Source organism: Phasianus colchicus, chromosome 12, assembly GCF_987193195.1.
Source record: "Phasianus colchicus chromosome 12, bPhaCol1.hap1.1, whole genome shotgun sequence".
In the NCBI taxonomy this organism is placed as follows: Eukaryota; Metazoa; Chordata; class Aves; order Galliformes; family Phasianidae; genus Phasianus; species Phasianus colchicus.
Window position 1 is genome coordinate 14,580,810 of NC_143447.1, and position 16,860 is coordinate 14,597,669.

At 46.3% G+C, this 16,860-nt stretch overlaps 1 protein-coding gene across 4 annotated transcripts in view; it reads left to right on the plus strand.

Annotated features, from left to right (window-relative positions):
• Positions 1 to 5,024: 5,024 nt before the first annotated feature.
• The window catches only part of SV2B (synaptic vesicle glycoprotein 2B), a 44,881-nt gene continuing 33,045 nt past the window's right edge, over positions 5,025 to 16,860 (plus strand). For 2 of the 4 annotated variants that reach the window (XM_090149031.1, XM_031588024.2), the window contains exon 1: positions 9,309 to 9,643. The gene's annotated coding sequence lies outside the window, so the exon portion shown is untranslated. Of the gene's footprint in view, positions 5,323 to 8,887; positions 8,912 to 9,308; positions 9,644 to 16,860 lie in introns of those variants that run through there. The other 2 variants (XM_090149030.1, XM_090149032.1) reach the window with 2 other exon arrangements.

The window sequence follows — 16,860 nt, forward strand, 5'->3', positions numbered from 1 at the left end:
TACTTGGTCTCCTTGAGGACTTACAGATGACCATGCCCAGATCTACACTGAGGGCAGCAAACCAACAGATGGCCCAGAAGCTCAGAGCAGGGCTGGGCCCTATCTCTAACATTTCAAATTGCGCCACATAGAAGGCAAAGTCTGGAAATCACATGAGAGGCAGCCTTCTCGTGGGGTATTCAGCTAGTCCTGCTTCCAGCTGGACAAGACAAAAGCATCTTTATTAGAACTGAGCAATCCTGTGTGCCCATCCCCACTGTGAGGATCAAACCCCACGTGTCTTGGCAGTGCTGTCTGTGGTCACACGCTGACCTGCCAGGCTGACACCGCAGTTCCACTTGTAGCTTAGAAGGATATAAACATGAGTCACGGAACTTGCAAACTGTTTTCTTCATTAGCTTCAACAAAGAACAAAACCAAAAGTTTGTGGGTTTCCTTTGCAACCTACCCTGGGGGGGCTGGGTGAAAGGGAGGAGCCTATCTCATCTCAGCTAATGAAATTCTCATTGCGAGGCACACGTGCGCACACAACTGGCATCCAGCTGGCTCCGGAGGGAAGAAGGAGGGTTGGGGAACGAGCAGCTGTGGGGTTTAAGAGCAAATATCAGAGCGGCTGCCCGAGGGACTCCTAGGTGGCAGGCGGGAATACGGATGGCCCCTCATTACGCTTGTTAATATATAGCAATAGCTAGCCGCTGTGGGTGCTTGGGATTAGCCAGACCCCGCCGCCATGTTGCAGCCAGCAGGCGGTCCGAGCCCGCGCTGCTGCTGCCCCCTGCTGGCCCGCGGCGCTCGGTGCCGCTGCCCTCGCCCCCTCCCTGCTGCTTCTCCCCCGTTTTTTCTCTACCTCTCACCAAGGGAGGCCCCTCTGCTTCCCTCAAGGACATTCCGCAGCAGAGCTACCTTCAGGAAGAAAAAAAAAAAAAAAAAAAGAAAAATATGAAACACGAACCCCCCCACCTTTGTCTCTCCCTTTCTAGTGTTGCAGCTCCATATAAAATGGCTTTGTAATATAATACAGCACATTTTCTTACGCCTTTAGCTGCCCACATAAAACGGTGTGCTCCTGAAAGTCACCCAGATGAAAAGTGCGCTGTGCGGTGGAAACACGGGCAGGCCTTGGAGCGTAGTGTTATGGGCAATTAAAACTGATTAACAGCCACAGCTGCAGGTGTGGGGGAGCGGGATGGAACTGCCTCTGACCATCAGCTCTATGGCAATGGGGACAGGGAGAGTGGATTTGGGGTTAATGTATGTCTAATGTAACATAGAGAATGTGTGTGTGTTCGCCTGCTCCTTCAAGCACGCTGTCTCTGATTTCTGCCCTGTTCTCACGTGAATCGCCATGGATTTGCAGGGCTGCATGCGGGTTTTAGGCTATTAAATTTTCTCCCTCATTTCTCACCAAATTAACACCTACAAACACATACAGAGCAGGCTATAATGTTAAGGTGTCGATAAAAGCCAAAGTGCACCACTGTAATAATTCCTTTCTTAATATTACACACAATCCATAAAAGCACAATCTCTTGACCGCTGGGCTGCCATACAGCACAACAACATCTCTTCTATTTTCCAGTTTCCACTCTGTGAATTCCCACCAATAATGGTTAATTCAATTCCCAGCAGCTTCCAATCTCCTGACTCAGCCCTGTCTGGATAACATGAGGCATGAACATAACAAAGGATGTTAAATATTAATGCCAAGGTTTTGTCACCGGTTGTGCTATTAACATGTAGGGAACCATTCATCCTTTCCACATAAATAAGCCCTGCCTAGCGCGTTAGTGCTCTGCAAAGTCATTGCTGACCTGATAATGCATCCTTCCTCAAAAGATATAAAAACAACGGAAGAAAAAGCAGCATGAACTGCTTTTCAGTGGTTCACTGCAGTTTTACTCGGGGTTTTAAATCTCAACTAACAGAACCATTAGCCAAAATAAGAAAAAGGGATAATGTTTAAGGTGATCCTGATAAGGATGCAGTGGAGCAGAGCCTCATATGTGACAGTGACAGTGCTACACTTCAGTGGGTCTGACGCTGTCAAGCACAGGTCCTACCATGCTCATTAGCTCAGCCTTTGCACCAACACCTGCCACTGCACCCATGTCTTCCACTCAGGCCTGTCTTATGGAGAGGTTTCTGCTGGATCAGAGTAATGCAGGCTCTCTCACCCCTCCATGCTCAGCCATTTGCAGCCAACGATGCTGCAGGTGGGAGCCTTCTGGCATTGCATCCCACTGGCCTGTCACAGCACATGGCAGTGGCACGATTTGATGATGTCTCTTTGGAAAACCAAAGTTTCTATATTACAAGTAGTTTTCTGCTAAGCTCTTACTATTATGCTCATTTGTTATTTTTCGTAGCATGGCTCAGCCTCTCCAGTTCGTATTCCCACATCAGTTAATTTGCTATTGCCACAATGGCTGCGCTTTTTCCCATGCCAACATCACTGGAGATGTGTCAGTTTTAGATAGCGGGGAGCCCCTTTGTTTTGAAATATGTCAGAGGGTACAAACATATGGCATTTTGCAGCTTGTGCTTGTGTGTCACCAATTCAAGGAGAGAATGAAGCACTGCTGGAACCTTTTGCCCATCCGAAGCTGCTGACTGCAGCCATCCAGACTGCTGCTGTAACCAGGTGCTTGTGCCAAAAGGAAAGTGACAGGCTGATTTAAGGGAAAAAAGTATGTCTATGTTTTGTGAAAACAGCCTTAGTCAAACAAGTTCAGAATTTCAGTGGAAAGTAGAAAATGCACTGAGATTTTTCCCCTTCTCCCCCATCCCCAGCCATTCATCTCTACTTATAACGGTAATATCAGCAAATTGGCAATGTGAGGCAGCAAGACTCATACTTCAGATGTCACCAGTGTTGTTCTGTTGTCTGACCAGCTCTAAACAATGCGCCCCATTCATCAAGTACACGGCCTTCTGACTTTGCTTTAGTTTCCCTCATAAGCCTTCCCAGTGACATTTGAGAAGCTGCTGAAGAGTGGCACTCTGATTTTACATCTTCACAGCACAGTCATGGTTAATGGAGGGAGGCGCAGAGGTGCAGAGGTAATTATAAGCACTGATGGTCACAGAGATAAGAATTATCTCTCAGGTTTATCATCCTCTTTCCTATTGGTCCTGCAATGGCATTTAATACAATCTTTCTCAAGCTAGATCTATCCTGCATAGAAAACAGAACGTAATGCAGATGTAAGTAATGCAGATGTGGATGTAGGAGCTCTGCTAGGAGTTAAGAACAGCCCAGCAGAGCCAGCAGGGTACTGGTTTGGCCATCCTACTGTGTTCCTCCCTGTCCTGTGATGTCACCTGTAAGTGCAAAGCAGCATGAGACAGAGCAGCCTTCCTCCGCTGCAGCTGCAATGGGCTTCAGAGAGTGCCTTTGGGGCTACCCTGAAGTTCCCTCTGGTGAAATGTAATCATGGAAGGAGCATGACCCACATGAGGTGCAGTGGGTCTGACACAAAATAGAACTGCTGTGATTTGAAAAATTTGAAGAATTAATGAGCTGAAGGTCTGGCAGGAAGAGTGATATGTTTGCAAAGTGATTCTCAGCGACACTGTGATAGATTGGCTTGCTTTTTAGTTTTGCCATAGCCTTGATATTTGGCCTACAGCATCCAGGAGAGATGATAATAATTTGACTTCTGAAGTGCTCCCACATCAAAGCAATCAGTGCACTGTACCAAATGCAAAATGCAATTAAACTAATGTGTTGCACTAGGGAGAATAAAGCTGAGCCTCAGATTTTATTTTTTAAATGAGTGGGTGTGAAAATAACCACATTAATCATCTACTGAAGTTTTCATATGGAAGTGATGCCACCAGCACAGTCACAGGAGTTGCACCAGCAAACAATGTGATGAAGAGAGGATTTTCAGGCCCAAGTTAGAATGCTGTTAACAATTGTAAAACATCTGAGTTGGAGATTCACATCAGGTGAACTGAGGTGGGTAAATGGGCTGCAAAATACAGGACAAAGGGACCTTGGGAGCATCAAATGATGACTCCTAGTGTTTTACAGGTGGGGAAACTGAGGCACGGGTAAAGCTTTATGGCTGAGACCTGCTGACAGAGCTGGAAGGAGTGGCTGGACTTGCAGTCATAATCTACCAGTGAGTCTTTATTACTATTTTCCATTACTCCAATTCCATTGGAGTAATTTGGACACCTCTGTGCACAGAGATGTTGCAGGGTGTGCCTCCATCCCCAGCAGCACTGGCAATGCTTTCTTACTATCATTAATTCAATAGGCCCATGCAGAATATGCTACACTGCAGTCTGGTGCCTGGGAGCAGGCTGTTGGGCAGTCCCCATCCTGACCTAAGCAAGCTGGGATTATAACTGCATTGGAGTGAGCAAATGGTACAAAATCAGTGGGGAAATGCTGAGGCATCAGCTCAGTCTGAGCTCTGAGCTGCTAGGACCGGAGCACGCATAGCCAGAGCCAGTGCAGAGTTGTCTACCTGGAGAGCAGCCCTGCAGTGCAGCCAAGCTTGGTGTGCTTCATTCCTCTTTGCATTACCTGGTTATTTCTTTTAGTAATAGAAAGTAGTTTGGATCTGTGCAGCAGAGTAGGTTCCACACGTAGTGTCTTGTAAGCACAAAATTGCGTAGGCATTGGGATTTTTTCTGTTCTTGATGTTCTGGCAGTGGACTCTCAATTACAAACACGAGGGGTCTGTGAGCAGAATAGATTTACCCTGCAGTGGGGCTGTCCCTGAAATGTGGCACACAGAGCGTCATCTTCCACAGCCTCACCCTCTGCTCACTCCAGGGACGGGGTCTTGTACACAGCAGTGGAGTGAATAAAAGTGGAGAAAGGGAGGGAGAGTGCAAGAGTGATATCCTGTCATGCTGGGATTCCCTTCTATTTCCAGCTAGAAGCATGCCTGCATGATAGCAATAGCAATAATAATAAATAATTTTTTAAAAATCCATCTAATGCAGAACTCTGCTGGAGAGCTGTAACATAAGGCAAGGGGCTGGATTTGATTAATGTGATGAAATTACACAAGCTTCTCCTCTCTCCCTCTGTGCCTGCCGAGCAGCATCTCGCTCTCTCTTCATCCCTCTGCTCCTTCTCTTCTTGCTCTGCAGCAGAGCTGGGGCGGGCAGTGCAGGGAGGTGGGGTAGGCAGCCCTCCACTTCCCTTTCTGCCCTGGGCTCCCCGGATCCTGGAATCGCCCCTGAGCTGCATCATTGACATGCAGCACCCAGCAGGGCTGCATCACTGCTAGAGATGCTGGCACAGAGCCTCCCGCTGCGCTGCGCAGCAAACAGGATCGGCTGCAACTTGGAGTGCCCAAGGTAAGAGCAAAGTCTTCCCTGTCAGTGCTCTGGGGGGGAAAGGAGTGAGAAGAGGCTGCCAGAAAGCTAACAGCTGCTGGGGGCTTGGTGCTGAGTGCTGGGGAGGTAGCGTAAGGGGCAGGGGAAAGCTCTCCCTAAAGATAATACAAAAGGTGCTGCTGAAAATGAGGATGCTCAAGGAGGCGGTTGGTGTCTGAGCTGTGATGAATCCATGGGAATTGTTGGGGGGCACCATTAGTGCAGTGAGATCAGGGGGAAGCAGCAATTCCAACTTGCTCCGTCACTCTGTCCAGCTCCCTGTGCTTACTATGGGCTGCTGCCTTATATCTTAACTTGGGTTGAGGAGATTTTTAAAGAACTGCTCACAATGCATGTCCAGGTTGGGGTGGGTTGCTGTGTCCGTCTGCGTGCCTGTGTGAATGCTGCATCCTGGGCTGGGTGCAGGTGTGCAGCACCCTACACACACCAACCCCATGCACACTGCTGCCCACCCAGCTCCCAGCACACCTATGGGTCATCCTCCCATTTTTAACCTTCCCATCCTTCTAGGAGATCATAAACACAGATAAAACTGAAACCTGCGGTTTGTCAGCTCTGTTAGGAAGGATGAAATGAAGGCACAGAGAGAATGAAGCGTGGGGAGCTGGCAGGATTTGTACTATGAGCAGGGCTGTCATGGGATGTGTGTTCTCCAGTGGGAGGTTCCTGTGCATGTGTGTATGCACCTGTCCATTCCCTATGGCACATCCAGACCTACAGAGCTGTAAGGACTGTTCTTCTTTTTCTCTGATAGAACAACTGTTGTTCAAGAGAAATTTTACTCATGTCTCTAGCTGCAATAGTATAATGAAACCCACTGAAGTCCCATTAAAAATCATGGGTAGGAACTGGATTCGTAAGTAGTTCAGCTGTTATAGATCACCTTCTCTCAGGAAAAAAAAAAAAAAAAAAAGTAGAAGAGTAACAACCCAATGATTGTAATGTATAGGTGGGGAGGATTGCAGTGCTCAGGGAAACCTGTGCTGTGTTGAGATCAGGCACTTTTAAGCACAGCACTAGAGCTTAAAGGGCTTTCTTGCCATGGGCAGAAATTACAGCAAGTACAGCACATTCTGAAAACTGCTGCCTCATATCTGCTCTGGTTCCCCAGTATTATCCTTTGGGAGAAGAGAGAGGAAAAGGGTTAATGCTTTGCCTTATGTAGCCAGATGCTGAATGTACAGTAAAGCCTCTGTGTCCCCTTGGGCTGCAGTGTTGAGACAAAGGTCTGACTCTGCAACAGAAAGAGGGGAGGGCATCCATGAGCTCCTGGTGGGCTCCCAGTGCCTCCTGTCTGCAGGGCCCTGCTGGAGAGCCATGCCCACTTGTGTCAGATGGAGTCACATTTGGTTTTCCTGATGTGATTTTGCAAAAGTGTAAAGAGAGCACTGGGGAAACCATACAAGGCATGAAAGCCAAGTAGAAAACATCCACCAATAGACAGCCTCTCCAGTTATCTTACCCCTTCGAGTATCAATGTGATTTGCACCACTTATAGTCTGGGACAGTGAAAATCAAGAAACAGATTGCTGTTTCTTGAGAGAGCTGATTTGAAGGTACAAGCCCAGATTTCATGTATCCCTCTGCCAGGCAGAGTGCTATCGGAGAGGCAGCCAGGAAGCCTTGCCCATACAGATGATCTCTGTAAATCTGGCTGCTTGTCTGCAGGTACGGTGTGGGCATCAGCTTTTAGAAGTACTTTCCAAGTGGATGTGAGAAATCTCATGGTAAGTCTAGAAACACGTGCCATGGTATTTGGTACAGGCAGTATGTGAGTTTAATTTCAAAACTGGGATTGATTCCCTGCAGGGAAAAATGTAGGATGGTGAAGAAGTGGTTCTATCTTGCTCTTGGAACAGTCTGATCAGGGAGTTAAGAGTCACAGTCCCTGGAGGTGTCCAAAAAACATGGAGATATGGCACTAAGGAACGTGATTAGTGGGCATGGTGAGAGTGGTTGGACTGGGTGATCTTTGTGGTCTTTTCCAAACTTAATTATTCTGTGATTCTATGGTAACAACTTCTGAGTTGGGAGCATTGTCTTTGGTGCAATGAAATGCATCAGGTGGGGAAATGCAAAAGACAGAGAAGCCCCTGTGCTGATCAGTGCTGGAGACAGTCGTCTTTGCCCACGCTCGGTGCCAGCCCCAGCTTCTCCTTCTCCCACTCCTGGTCTGGTGACCAAATCCTGGGGTGAGGAGCAGTCTTGCTGTGAAAGCTGGAGCCAACCTTCAAGGTCTTCTTTCTGCATTGTCAGCCTGGCAATTTAATTTTTCAGATCATGAGCTGAAACTCATGAAATTGTTCTTGTCTGAGCAGATTATGGAATTACTCCCATGCTAATCAATGCATTAATGTTACGGCAACTAGAAGTCCCATTAGGGCTTTGACAGCCAAATAAAGACACTGTGGTGGCTGTGCCAGACCTCACTCCATGTCTGCAGCAGGTGGGAGGAGGAGAATGGCTGAAGCTCCCCACTTTATTCCTCCTTCTGTGGGGACAATAGAGAAGGCACAACAATGTCCAGTGCTTTTCCTACTCTGCAGTTCTCCAGCAAATATCCATTCCTGGAGCAGCTCTGCTGGTTGCAGCATCCTGCTGTGGGATTATCTAACATTAGCACTACCCTTCTTTCTTCTTGAGGCACTGATGCCATACCGTGTAGTTTTGGACCATGACACATGTCCCCAAAAACATGGTAAAACAGCATAGCCAGGACCCCAACAACCGACTCCTGAGGCGAGGTGGGGCAGAGCACAGGAGCTGCTAGGCGAAGGGAAGGCTGCTCTATATTTGGGTGTGGGATCTGCACAGAAGGGCTAATCCTCTTTCCTTGAATTATCCATCCCGAGGATTAGAATGCGCTAAACCCCCTGGGCCTCCCCCACTGGAAGGGGACAGGGCTGGGGTGTGGGCAGGTTGCTGATGACTCACGGCTGCTGGCAGCCCTACTGAGCTCTCCTGGAGGTCACTGGGGGTCCAGACGCAGAGTGACACACGAGTGACGTGTGGCGAGAAAGGGAACATGGTGGTGTCCCAATTAGGAGAGAACACAGAGCTTTATAAATAATTGCAGAGATGAGGGAGTGTGGCAAAAGGTAGGAGGAAGGACAGGAGATCCAAAGCTGCACTTTCCCAAACTGAAAGAGCCTCACCAGACTTTTCCAAGTTCTGTCTTTGTTAATCAGAAAAATGAATGTCTTTTGGGTTACAGCCAGTGCATCTGAGGTGCTTCCAACCTACCTATTCTGGCTGGCTCTGGAAATGTGGCTCTGGGGACAAGTTCAGGTTCATCTGTTTGGAGTGCGAATGTCACTGTCAGTACCCCATTAAAATGTTGAAGGGAAGCCAATAATACAGCTCAGGGACAATGTGTAGGAGGAATAGCATGTGAGGATGGCAGTCGGAATGGCACCAAAACCAAAACAGGGATCAACTGCTGTTTCTCCTGGTCTGGGTGGCTGAGGTACAAGTGATGATCTGAGTCTGGAATTGTGATGGGGCCATTGCTTTTCGTCAGTCTCTGGAAGCTGGAATCCATCTCAAACTGGTATGGTCTGCCTTCCTTTCCTGCATTTAAATCTGTTTACTCCATTCCCTGCAGTCCATCCTACATGACCCAAATCAGGGATTAGACCCAGTTGTATTTTCCTCTTCCCACAACTGAGGCAAATGGGAAGCCTCACCTTGATGTTCAGCATTCCCAGCATCTACAGGCTGTCATTTAAATAACTTCAGAGCAGCTTCGTTTGAACAGGGGATAAATGACTGTGCTCCCACCTCCCAAAGGAAATACCTGTGCATGAGGTAAGAACTAGAAATCACCAAGAAAAGCCTGGATAGAAGCGAAAGAGCAAAAAGGGGGAAGACCATGGGAAACCTCTGCCTTTAACGTGAGCTAGTGCCTTTCCTCCCTGCGTCAAGCATCCTCAATTTCCTGTTTAACTTGAAGTCAACACATCTGTCACGTTAGCATCTCCCGCTGCCTGGTTCCCCTGAGCCACCCCCTCCCATCTGCTCTGCCTCCAGCCTCCCCCTGCTCCTATTGCTTTGTGCCTGGGGTGTGCGTGCATGCGCCTGTGTTTGCTGTTGCCTGATGGACTTTTCCACTGCCTGTGCTCCGGTACCTGGATGCAGGCGCAGTGAGATGATCGGCTTGGCTTGCAGAGCATTTACTTCTAATCTCCGGCAGAAAGGGGAGACCCTTTCAGGAGCAGCTCTGCGGGCTGAAAAGAGGGGAAATGGCTGGTGAATGGCTGCAGTGAGATATTTTGCAGTTCTGGTAAGAGATGATTTTCTTTTTGGTCCCTTTCTGGATAATCAGTCGGGAATTAGAAGTAGTAAGATTCAATGGGGTAAAAAAGCAAAGGGAGGGGAGCTGAAAAAACAACAGAAAAGAAAAAAAAAAATCAACAGTGAAGGCAGTTGTGTTTGTACTGAAGCTTTTCCAGGGGTCAGTGCCCATCAAAGCAATTTAATGATAATTAGTGAGAGGCTGGGAGACGAGCAGATCAGACAATGCATGTGCCCAGGCAGTTGGAGCAGCTTTAACTCACATACTGTTTCATTGCCCACTTGGAATCTTCACTTCTGTGCTATTTCCAGCTTGGTTGGGGTCACACTGTGAGCTGATGGTCTGACACCAGTGGTGCTCTCTGTGGGGTAATAATCCTGGATGAGCTGCTACCCAAATGCTGCTTTTCTGTCCTTTGCAGGAGTTTTGGAAGGTCATGAATTCATGCCCCTAGGTTGATGCATAAAGCCTGTCAAATTTTCTAGCTGATAAACTTTTTCCATTGCAAAGTCTGTGTTTTTCCTTGAGACCAGCCCTTAGGCATTGAGAATAGCTGATATCTTGGGAGCACAGATAAAGATGCTTGGGAGGAAGGGTCTGGCTGGACTATACTGCTGTATGATATCCTGAAGGACCTGAAGGTCTGTGAGTCGGTTTAACTCTCATGACTTCCACAGTGGGCTTTCTGCACCTAATAGCAGAGCTCTGACACCAGGGATGAATTTAGGGACCTTGCCTAAAGAGGATCAAGGAATAAAAAACCTAAGAGCAGCCTTAGCAACCTGATGGTATCGAATCCACACAGCTCCGTACATAATGTTCCCTTGCTGAGAAAAAAAAAAAAAAAAAAAAACAGAGGAAAGGAAAGGAAAGGAAAAGGAAAATTAATAGAGTGACGAAGCTTTGGCTATTTTGCTGACAGTACACAGCTCTGACCTTCTGGACAGACCTGTGTTCCACCCAAATGCTGGTGCTTTGATCCAGCACTTCTTAAGGTTATTTAGTGAGAGGAGGTTTTTGAAATCCTTTGGCTTCATGATAGCAATGCAAATTCTTTCTTGATTTATTTCCAAGTAAAATAAATAAATAAATAAATAAATAACACTCCTATGGAGAAAATAGCGGGGGTGATTTGTTTATAAACACGTTCCTCTCCTGGAGTGTTCATACAGAAACCTCCACCTGAAATAAACTCACACGTGTTGTGCTCCTTGGGGTGAGGACTCTGCTGCTTGTGCTCACTTGTGAGCAGCCTTGGAGTTTCAAGCACCAGTTACATTATACCTAAAGCTCTTTGTCTTCTAAGCATCAAGTTTTGGCTTTGATTTTTGTTTCTCGTGGGCTTCAGGGAGACAATCTTATGTGTAAGATCTGTGTCTTGTGAACAGTGGGTGAAGTGCATACAGGAATGGGGAGTGAGCTTTGCATGACTGAATCCCTGTCTTGTGTAAGGAGAGAGTGCAGAAACTGCCAATTGTGTTGTCTTTGGAAGGCTGGATGATTGCATATGTAGGGAAATCTTGAATAAGGCAGGGTTTGTTTCCCCTGACTGAAGATCAGAGAGTATCTTTGCTATTTGTTGTATGCCTGTGTGCCTGACATTTCTCCCACATTCAGCCCAAGCCGTTGGTCAGTGGTGACTGTGCTTTCCTGATCTCTGCTGCAGTGCTGCCTGGCAGGGTTAATTTCCCCTGCGTGATTAATGGCTCGGTAACATTTATAAGGAGAAAATCCTCATACTCATCTGTGGTAATGTTGGTACATCTGCCAAGATGAGATTCCAGGGCCAAATTAATATTGCAGTATGCTAGATGTATAGATTTCTTTAACATCTCAAAGATATTTCCTGATGCATGCTGATTTGATGTTGGGGAAGGGAAGGACAGACACTAAGGTCTTTGGCTGGGGACTTCTGCTTGAATTTTAGCCTTTTCTCATGGACTTCTGGGCTATACAGGCTAGATTTCTCTAGTGAAAAATCCACCTTGTAAGGACAGGGAGTCACGTGAGATCCTGAATGAAGAATACCCTATATCATTCTTGTGAAGACACTTAACATCAATGTAATTATTATCTCTTCTGGCCAAGGTAATCAAAGAGATGGAAGACGAAACCTTTCTTTGCCAGGGAAAATTCCACAGTACTTGACTGAAATTGGATTCCAGACACCTCGTGCTTGTCTGTCCAGATTTTTCTTACCACATCTGCTAAGTTATTGCCAGTTATTTGTGTTTGAAATGAGGGCTTCCTCCCGCACAACCCATCTGCTCAGCATGTTTGTTCTTCCTGTGCAGTCATGACTTTGTGATCACGTTTATGCCAGTAGATGCATGCTGCTGTTTGGTGGTAGAAGAAAGCTGGGGAGCAAAGTGGCCTTGTGGATTCCTTTGTCTAAGATGAATTAGAAGGAAAGACTGGGTCAAAAGAGGGTGTAGAACCCTTAAAGAAGAGATTTGAGCCTGGGTAAAGGAGCCTGGAAGTTCAGGCCACTTGAAGGACAAATAGCTTTTTTCTTAGAACTGTCCTAGTAGATGCTTATGATCAGACTTTAGAGATTCCACCACGTCTAAGGTGACACAGATGTCCTGTGCTTGTTCTGGAATGCCTTAATCCCAGAGAGAAAGGAGAAGTCAAGGCTTTTCTTCTTTGGAGGTGGATGAAATGTGAAAGTGCTTTAGAGTATTTGGATTTGCCTAAGTGAAGCATAAGGGTTACTGGCTTTCAGAGCTGTTTTCTGCTCTTCTTGGTGTTATAGACCTGTGGATATGGCTGTAGGTATGGAGGGATAGCATAGATCTACAAAGCTGGGAGAGACATGGAGACACTGAGTAGAGCTTCATACTGTCTCTTCTCATCCAAGACCCAAAGGACATCAGATCAAGCCAACAGAAGCCAGATGCAGGTCCAAGATGCCCCTATCTGCCCTTCAAAGGTGAGGCAATTTTGTCCCATAACCTAAAATACCATCTCCAAATAACAAGAACTCCTATGGCTGACACGGTTTACAGACCAGAACTGCCCTGTGTCCACTGCACTCCATCCATTTGAGAAATGCCTTCCTCTGTTTCTTGCCTTGGGGATGTGGATGTCCGGCAGAAGAGAGAGACCTGGAGAGCAGGCCTGATGTTGGATGAGCTCCTGCAGGAAATGCCACAGGGCTGTGTGACAGCTGGTTCTGTGATTCAGTGTTTTGGTTAGACTCGATGTTTTGCTGTGATTCACAGCAGCTCTTGTGAAGTTCATCCACTCTCAGCTGGGTGATGGATGTGTTTGTTCAGGCTCTGGTTCCATCTGTGATGCCAGCATAGCTGTTGCCTCCTTAGCTTCATGTTCTCCTGAGCTGACTGTGAGCAAGAAGAGTAGATGTCCTCAGGACAAGATAGTCCTGGTGTTACCATTCAGCACCCCTGGAGGTTCACAAAAAAAACCTCCTCGCGTGCTTTAGTTAGGAGCACTTGTGGATGAGGTGTTAAATGATTTATAGCAGACCCAGATTGAGAAATCCCAGTGGTTTCTTCTCCTGAAACGTCTGCTACTGGTTGCTAGCCAAGGTTTTTGGCATTTGGGAGGAGCTGAGGAACCTTTCCATTTGCGATAGCCCCAAATTGCTAACTTTGGTGGAGGCCCAAGAAGAGCATGGAGCCTAATTCCAGTGCACATATAACAGATCCCACCATAACCACTGCCATCCATGAGCCCTTATGGTGACTGTGGCAGTGCTCTGAGTTCATACCATCCTCTGGAAAATGAAGGGATGTTCTTAGATCTGGTGAATTAAAGCAGATAATTTGTAATTAATCTGGCATTTATTATTTACAATTAATTACATCTGCTTTGGGCTCTTTTTTCTTTTTCTCTTAGATAAGGATAGTTAGGGTTGGCTATTAGGATCTCTTTTATTATGCTAGCAGGAGATGATCTTTACTGTAAGGAGCTCAAATACTCAAATACATAAATCATCAGAGATGGTTTTGTGCTGCAGTGGCAGCAGGTGCCAGGCAGCATGGGCATCCCCAGCCCTGCACTGAGATGTCAGGGACCTGTGGGGCAGTCCAGGAGACAGCAAGGAGCACAGCAGCTTGGGGAGGGTGCAGGACCCTGGTGGTCTCATAGGAAATACTCACGGATTAGAAAAATCCTGTATTTGCCCCTCTGCTTGCTGCAAGTTCTGCAAAGTCTTGTCCATAGACAAGATTTACACAGAGAGAAATGGGCGAGAGCTCAAGCCCTGCTGACTCATGAGTCCAGGCTGCTGAGCATAGCAATTTCCAATCCATAAGCAGGAAATAAAGCAAGATTTACACCTGGAAGGCAATGGAGAAGCTGAAAGAGAGGAATGAAATACAAGGTACCCCAAAGAGATGCTATAGCAAGGGCTCCTGTTTGGCTTTCTTGCAAAAGAGGAGAGAGGCAGTCAGGGCTGGTAACCGTTGTTTCAGGCCATGCTGCTGATTAAATATTGAAAGGGTTTTCTTGTTGCTTGAAAGCTTCTGTCTGGATGGAAATGAAGTTAACATGAGGACAAGTTAGTGCTGGCACAATTAGTCTGTGCTTAAATAGGGCTGACCGTACACAGGCCAAAAATAGCTTTGTGGTTTTTAGCATAAAGGTGTTGTTAAAACGTTGCTTTGGGTTATTCTCTTTCTACTCTGACCTGTGGGACAGCTCAGGGAAGAGGGGATGCCATGGGCATTTTCCAGCTCTCAGCTGTGCATGGCCAGGAGCCTCCTGGGCTCTGAGGTTTGGTTCCTTGTTTTCTGCACCTGTACACTCAGTCATGTCTGCCACAACTCAACTAAATACTACTGTAATTTGGTTGTAGCATCCTATGGTAAGGAGCTCAGTAAAAATGCCTGTGAGAAGTCATATAAGCTATAGCTTGCAGCTTAAGTGATGTTGGACAGTATTTGCTTTAAGGTTTGCAAAATCCAACAGGGAACATATTAGCTATTTTTTTAAGTGGTAAGGGAGAAAAGAGAGATCACTTTTATCTTTCCTGTTCAGACTTAGGTGGTATGTCTGCAGCAGAATTTGCTGTTCATGACACATTTCCATTATTCTTTAGAACTAATTGAAAGTAATTCTGAAACTTGATTTCAAAAATTGCATTAAACAGTTCAGCTTGTGCTGGCCCTAAGTGGTTTTTAATGGCGTTATGTGATCATTGGTAATTGTACTTGATTAGAAGAACATATAACAGAGCTGATGGATGAATTCTCAGCAGTTACATCTGGATTCTTGCATAGCCTGAGATTCTGATCCATAACATATCTGAAACCAAATTAAAAATCCAGATTGGTGTTATTAGAATGGGATGTATGTTCATGGAGAAAGTTTTTAATACAATTTTGGCATCTTTTCTGTTCTTTCTGAGTGTCTAGTGTAGCTGTTCAGTTTCAATTCTTTTTTCCTAATTGTAATCACAGAATCACAGAATTGCCAGGGTTGGAAGGGACCTCAAGGATCATGAATCTCCAATCCCCCTGCCACATGCAGGGCCACTAACCATCCCACCTAGACCAGGCTGCCCAGGACCCCATCCAATCTGTCCTTGAACACCTCCAGGGATGTAATAAAACAATTGTCTTCAATCTCAGAAATATTCCAGCTGGAAGACTTCTAAAACAGAATATTTTCTATAACATTTAAAAATCAAAATCCTGAAACTGATTTTTATTCCTACAAAACCGAGACAAACCATTCAATTAAAAAGCAACCAGATTTTCAATTTCCAAATGGTGTGCTGTCAAATGCAGGAGCTGATAGGAATTTCTCCATTCCTAAGGAAGTTATTTAATTAACTGTTAATTTTTTTTTTCTCATACCTACTATGAAACAATGCTATGACTTTGGCAGGCTGACAGCACTTGAGACCATACAGCTCAGCAGAAGAGTGTGTGACACACAGGAAAGAAAACACCGCCTCCTACACCTGTACTACACAGGTTTTCCCTCAAGTGGGAAGTAATACAAGCTCCATCAACCCCAAAAAGGCACAGGAAAGCTCCCCAGGTGACAATTCAGCTCTTGACAGGTGTTTCACAGGGGCCTTGATCCCCCTGAGTGTCTGCCTTGCTTGGGATCAGAGTAGTTCCCCTTTTAATGCTGTCTCCAATTCCAGCAGGTCAGCAGCACAGAACAAGGAGCTTCTCGCCCTGCCAGCTGGTGGGTGCCTGCCTATGGGGTGCAGAGCAGAATGGAGCTGCTTCCCTGCTTGCCTCTGGCTGCTGAGTTAATTAGTGGCCCAATCTAGGATGCTGGGAAAAAGATATTACTAATTTGAGCATGAATACTGCTTGGAGCTCGGATGGCTTGGAATTAATTTTGCCCCCGTCATTAATGAACATCAGTTTCAAGATCTGTTTCAAAATGAGCATTTGAGGAGGAGATGCCACATCTGCTTCTATTGTGAGACTCATCAAGGAGGGGAACCTTGATTGCTCCAAGCAAGAGAGATCAGAGTAAGGCTCCTGAGAGGTGCCTGGAGATAGGTGATGTCACTGCAGAAGTAGAGGCTCACTCTGACCACCCACGTGTGCACATAAATGCAGAGATCTCTCAGGATCTCACATGCAAAGGACCCACAAAGCCTTAAGTACTCTCTCAGGAGAGACCACTCAGGCATGCACCAATTCGGAACATCCCAATAAATATGCATGTCCCTGCAGCTGGAAAAGAGCTGTACACAAATGTTCAGAGCAGTAGTGACCATTTAGCCATGGACTTGGCTCCGTGCTAGGATCTGTACATCAGCAGCATTTGTTCCCTGCCTGTTCCAGGTAGACAGATGTTTTCTTTGGTGGTGTTCTGAAGGCTGTAAAGAGGTTGGATCAGGGTATCACCGGCTGCTTTTGTCACATGCTCTTTCTGAAGGATGTTGGATATAACAGCCTCTGAGTGGGTGAAGGGAGAAAGGGGGAGTGAGAAGGGGTAGAAGGGGTAAAACAGAGTTGCTTGTTCAGTTACGGAGCATGAAGGAAGGCTTTTCTTTCTTTTTTCTCCAGCAGTTGCTGAGTCAAATGTACATATCGAAGTTTACTGAATGAGCCTTTTCTGCATCCTTTTATGCAAAATGTTTCTTGCTCAAAGATAGAGCCAATTATCGTGCATGCATTTACCCAGTTCTACGAGCCTGCCTGGCTTGTATCTATATTTCATGAGCCTCAGCTCTCCCCGAGGCTTGCCGCACTCTGCTCTGCCTGCAG